Genomic DNA, 6,000 nt, shown 5'->3' on the forward strand with positions numbered 1-6,000 from the left:
AAAAAAGAACAAGATCTGTGAACTGATTTGGAGTGATTTCTGAGGCTCTGAAGTGTAAAAGTGCAAATGAGTATCTAGAGTAAGATACCCTCCATGCAAGGAAGAAGATGTAAGAAAACCCGCATGTATCTGCTCATTTGTACAAAACATAGGAAGAATAAACGGGAAATGAAATCTTCAGAGGGCAGGTAAAACAGGTTCATGGGGGTGAGGAAGGAGGAATACTTATGAGTATCACTTTTGTATAGCTTTGGCTTTTAGAACCATAGTAATGCTTCCAACACCTCCCAAAATAAAAAATGAAAATCAACCAGGGTGTGTGTTGGGTGAAGGAGGAACCCCAAATAGGAACCAATTACAACTGGACCTATTACAAATGATAACATAACCACACTAAAGGGAATTGGGACGAAAAGAATTAAGTAACTGGAAATTAGTATTTTGACTGGGTACCATAAGGCTAAGATGAACTGTGCACAAATAATCTAGTAGTAATCTGTTGCTCACAGAGGTATGAGTTAATAATTCTGTCATTTTGTATAATGTCATTGTGTATATTAGGACTGAACACACCCCATGAGGCAGACACACCCTAAAGTGACCCCTAGTGAGTCACAGCTTCTGTAATCCCTTTTCCTTCGGTGAAGGCTGAACCAGTGCAGTGGTTGCTTCTAACCAGCAGAATATGGCAAAGGTGAAGGGACTTTGCAGATGTAATTACAGTCCCTAATCGGCTGATTTTAAGATGCAAATAGTCTCCTGGATGGGACTGACCAATCAGGCAAGCCCTTTGAAAGAGAGTCTAGAGGTCATGGACTTGAAGCTCTCTTTCCATTGCTGGGTTTGAAAAAGCAAGCTGCTAGGAATTCTATAGCCATAAAGAAATGAATCTGCCAACAAGCCAAGGGAGCATGGAGACAGATCCCTCCTCAGCCAAGCCTCCAGATGAGAAGGCAGCAGAGAACCTAGTATGCTGTGCCAGACTTCTGACCTACAGAAACTGAAATAATAAACAGAAAATGCATTAAACTGTTGGAGAAAGAAGTTACAACTAAGGAAATGGGGATGACTAGAATGGGCTTTAATGGTGTTAAAATGGAATGGAAGGTGTCAGGGTGAACTGATTTTTAATAGATGTATAGATATAGAAATAAACACAGATGTGTATGTGTGCTAATGTACACACACACACACAAACACTTCCTTGAGAGGGCCCCTGAGAGTAGCTATGATAACACCTAGCACCCAGAACTTGGTTCCTATACTCTTTCTCCAATAAGAGAAATCAGAGCTCCTTGAAGAAGTGATTCATTCCAGGGCTGCACAAGGAATATTAAAGATGATCTTGGGGAGCCAGAAAATAAATCCTTGTAAAAGGATGAGGGTATGTAAAGAAGATGGAGGAGCCAACTGAGGCAGCTCCTAATGGTGAAAAGCTGGAACAATCTGAACAAAAATTTTTAAATATTTAATTATTACTCATAGAATGAAATAAGTATCCATGACTCTATATTGATAAAAATAAATGGGGGAGAAGAGTGAGCTCTTCTGTATGGAAGAATTCCAGTTCACAAGCAGAGTAAGCAAAATACAAAATCATCTTTAGGCAAACACCGCAGTAATAACTGTCACAGGCAAATTATTGTGGGCAGAGATTTGAAGATTTGAAATGCGGCATCATAGTCTCAAAGTATCTCCCCCATTATGTTTATCAATCATTGTACAAAGGTAAAAATAGTAACTCAATAGTGGAGATACCCAGTAGACAACACTTAGCCAAGTGATCAAGGTTAACATCACCAGTAATAGGACATTATTAACATCAGGTACCCCCTTAATGTGATACACTGAGAAGGACACATCACTTCTGTGGCAGTCTTGTCAAAAAGACCTAATCCTGATCCATGAGAAAACATCAGACAAACCCAAACTGAGAGACATTCTACAAAACACCTGACCAGTACTCATCTCAAGTGTCAAGGACACGAAAATTAAGGAAAGAATGAGGAACTGTCACAGATTGTCAGAGGATTAAGTAGACCCAACAACTAAATGCAATGTGGGGTCCTGGAATAGAAAAAGGACATAAAGTGAAATTCAAATAAAGTTGTAATCTTATTTAATACGATATTAGCATTTATGTCCTGATCATGATCATTGTACTGTGATTATATGTTTTTAACATTAGGGGAAGCTAGATGAAGCGTATTACTTTTGCAGCTTTTCTGTAAGTCTGAAATTACTTCAAAATAAGAAATGCTCCAATGAGTGAAGAGAAAAGCCACGAAGTGGGAGAAGATTTTCAGAACACATAATCAACAAAGAAATACATAAAGAATACATAAAGAAATCTGACAAAACAGTAAAAAACAAAAAAGTTCAAAAATGTAATAGAAGACTTCCCTGGTGGTCCAGTGGGTAAGGCTCCACGCTCCCAATGCAGGGGGCCCGTGTTCGATCCCTGGTGGGGGAACTAGATCCTGTATGCCGCAACTAAGAGCCCGCATGCTGCAGCAAAGATCCCGCGTGCTGCAACTAAGACCCGGAGCAGCCTAAATAAATAAAAGTAATTTCTTCTCGGAGTGTACTAGGTATAAAACTTAGTTTAAAAAAATGTAATAGAAAAATGGTTAAAAGCCTTGAACAGGCACTTCAAAATAGAGGAAACTCAAATGGCCAACTAATATTTGAAAAGATGCTCATTAATTATGATGGGAATGCAAACTAAAAGCATAATGAAATACCATTATATATTCATTTGATTGGCAAAACTTCAACACTGACAATACCAAGTGTAGATGGTCTACTGTTGATATGCATACCCTGTGTCCCGGCAATTCCATTCCAGGTGTAGACCATACAGAAATGTGTGCTTCTGTGCATCAGGACTCATGTACCAGAACTTTCATTTCGGCATTTTTTTTCCAACAGCCAGAAGCTTGAAACAACCCAAATGTCCACCAGTGGTAGACTGGATAAATTGTGGTGCACTCGTGCAATAGACTACTATATAACAGTGAAAGTAAACAACCTGTAGCCATACACATCAGTATGGATGATTCTTAAAATGTGTGAAAAAAGAAAATCACAGAAGAATGTCTGCAATATGATTTCAACAATATAAAATTCAAGAGTTAGGCTGAGCTAACAATACATCATTTGGGAGAGCATTCACAGCTGCACAGCTATGAAGAGCAAGTGAATGATTACTACCCAGATTAGGATGGTGGTTACCAGGCAGGGCAGAGGAGGTGTGTTTGACAGGGCCCAGTGTAAGATGGGCTCCCAAAACCCTGGCCCTGTCCTATTTCTTCACCTAGGTATAAGACTGTAGTTATGTGTTACACATCGTTATACACGAATGGATGAATATCTCACAATTCTTTTTTTTTTTTTCTTTTTGGCTGTGTTGGGTCTTCGTTGCTGCACGCAGGCTTTCTCTAGTTGCGGCGAGCGGGGGCTACTCTTCGTTGGGGTGCGCAGGCTTCTCACTGCGGTGGCTTCTCTTGTTGCAGAGCACGGGCTCTAGACGCGCGGGCTTCAGTAGTCGTGGCGCATGGGCTCAGTAGTTGTGGCGCATGGGCTCTAGAGCACAGACTCGGTAGTTGTGGCGCACGGGCTTAACCTGCCCCGCGGCATGTGGGATCTTCCCGGACCAGGGCTCGAACCCAAGTCCCCTGCATTGGCAGGCAGATTCTTAACCACTGCGCCACCAGGGAAGTCCCCTCACAATTCTTAAAAGATATATATGCACATACTTATTTAATACCTCCCAAAGGCTAGACGTGAAACTTCCTCTAGAGAGAACTGGGGTCTAGGAGCTAGGGTTGGAGAGAGATATACTTTTCACTGTGTACATCCTTTTCTATTTAACACTACTTAAATAAAACTAAATAAAATTTTTTTCAGTTTCTTGGTTCTATTGCAGACCTACTGAATCGGAATTTTGGAGGATGCCTGGGAATCCGGGTTCTTCCAGCTCCCTGTGTGATTTTTAGGCAGCTGAGGTTGAGAACCCCTGGTGTCAGTAGAGGGAAGTCAGCAGACTGCGCTGTCAGGAATTCCTGACATGGGCTAGAATCCAGTCCTCCTCCTTCCCCGGAAGTTGAGAGCCCTAACCCTCTCCTTGGGAGAGGAAATCCCAGACACGAGTTGGCTGAGTGGAGGAAGCCACGGGGTCCAGCTCTTGAAGGCTGCTTGTTCACGTTGCTGCTCTGGACATAGGGAGACACTGGCCCACCCACCATAAAGTTCCTTCTTGGCCTCAGGGGGCCAGCCAGAAAAGAGTGTGACTGCTCCCTGTGCTGTTTTCTGTCACACCCTTCTTTTTTTCTTTTTTTTTTTTTGCAGTACGCGGGCCTCTCACTGTTGTGGCCTCTCCCGTTGAGGAGACGTGCAGGCCCAGCAGCTATGGCTCACGGGCCCAGCCGCTCCGCGGCATGTGGGATCCTCCCGGACCGGGGCACGAACCCGTGTCCCCTGCATCGGCAGGTGGACTCTCAACCACTGCACCACCAGGGAAGCCCCACACCCTTCTTTCTTGATCTCCTTTCTTCCTTTAGTGGTACTGCCTCAGTCATCTGGCTCATTAGCTCATGGATTATATGCAATGGAGAAGTAGTATGATTTGAGTTCTGTGTCTTTGGGTTAATTTTAGGTTTAAAATACTACGGTATTGGGGACTTCCCCGGCGATCCAGTGGTTAAGACTGCCCTTCCACTGCAGGGGGCGTGGATTTGACCCCTGGTTGGGGAAGTAAGATCCCACATGCCACGGGGCCAAAAAAAAAAAAAGATAAAATAAAATAAAATACTAACGTATACTTCTTTAGCATGCAAATTCATACTTTAAACAAAAACTTCTGCCTGAATTTACAATTTAGGATCCCATAATACTGCAAATCTAGACCTGGCCTGTCTAGTATGGTAGCCCCTAGCCACATGTGGCTATTTTAATTAAAATCAAATAAAATTTAAAATTCAGTTCCTCAGTCACACTAGTCATATTTCAACTGCTGAACAAGCCACACGTGGCCAGGGGATACTGTATTAGACAGCTCAGATATAAAACATTTCCATCATCCATAAAGTTCTATTGGGCAGTGTTCTCTAGACCTATCAACAGTCCCACAGCTCCTACGTAGCAGTCTCAGACCATTACTCTGCCATGCAGCTTTCCCCTCCACTTTACCTGCTTCGAGTTACTAGAAATATACAGGCTGTCATCCCCTTTCTTCATGGCCACCCTCCTTCCTATCCAGCCTTGACGCCATTCTGCACCATTTGGGTCATTCTGATGATCACATGCTCAACTGTGAATCTTTTCTCTTTCAGACATGCCTGCTCTGCTAATCTCCAACCTCCTGTCAATCCGAATGCAGGAGTTTGTTTCTATGCCTGAGCTGCCTAAGAGCTACTGGAGGAAATCACCCAACTGTGGGGATCGGGGCCATGAGACACTCAGGGGTACAAGCTCAAGTGCCACAGTTGGGCCGTCCTGTTGTGTGCCCGTCGTCAACTCTGTATAATTCCGCTTCTCTACTCTCCTCAAGACCCCTAACCCAGTGCTATCAAACTTTAATGTGCAAGCGAATCACTTGGGAGACCTTATTAAGAATGCAGAATCTGATCCAGTAGGTCTAGGGTGAGGCCAGACATTCTGCATTTCTAACAAGCTCACCTTAGAGAAGTTTGTAAAGCTGAAAAATGGATTAGTAGTTAAAGAGCTGACCAGGCTTTGTCTATGATAAACGAAGCCTCTAAAGTAACAGCAACAGAGTCTCAAGTGGTGGCTTCCCTGGACAGCTTTTTTCTCAACCAGCCTCCCAGGACCCACCCTGTCACTATTACCTCTGAAACCCTGGGAGGCCCTGGCCAAGGTTCCCTGCTTCAAACCAAGCCTGGGCCGCAGGAGACAGGAAGAGCACCTGGCTTTGTCTCCCTGATGAGCCCAGACTGTGTCAGTGGCACTGCTCAGGAAGGGAGTCAAACTGGTTAGTAC

This window comes from Delphinapterus leucas, chromosome 17, assembly GCF_059928025.1.
Source record: "Delphinapterus leucas isolate spDelLeu-1000000601 "Yukka" chromosome 17, BTC_Dleu_Yukka2, whole genome shotgun sequence".
Taxonomy (NCBI): Eukaryota; Metazoa; Chordata; class Mammalia; order Artiodactyla; family Monodontidae; genus Delphinapterus; species Delphinapterus leucas.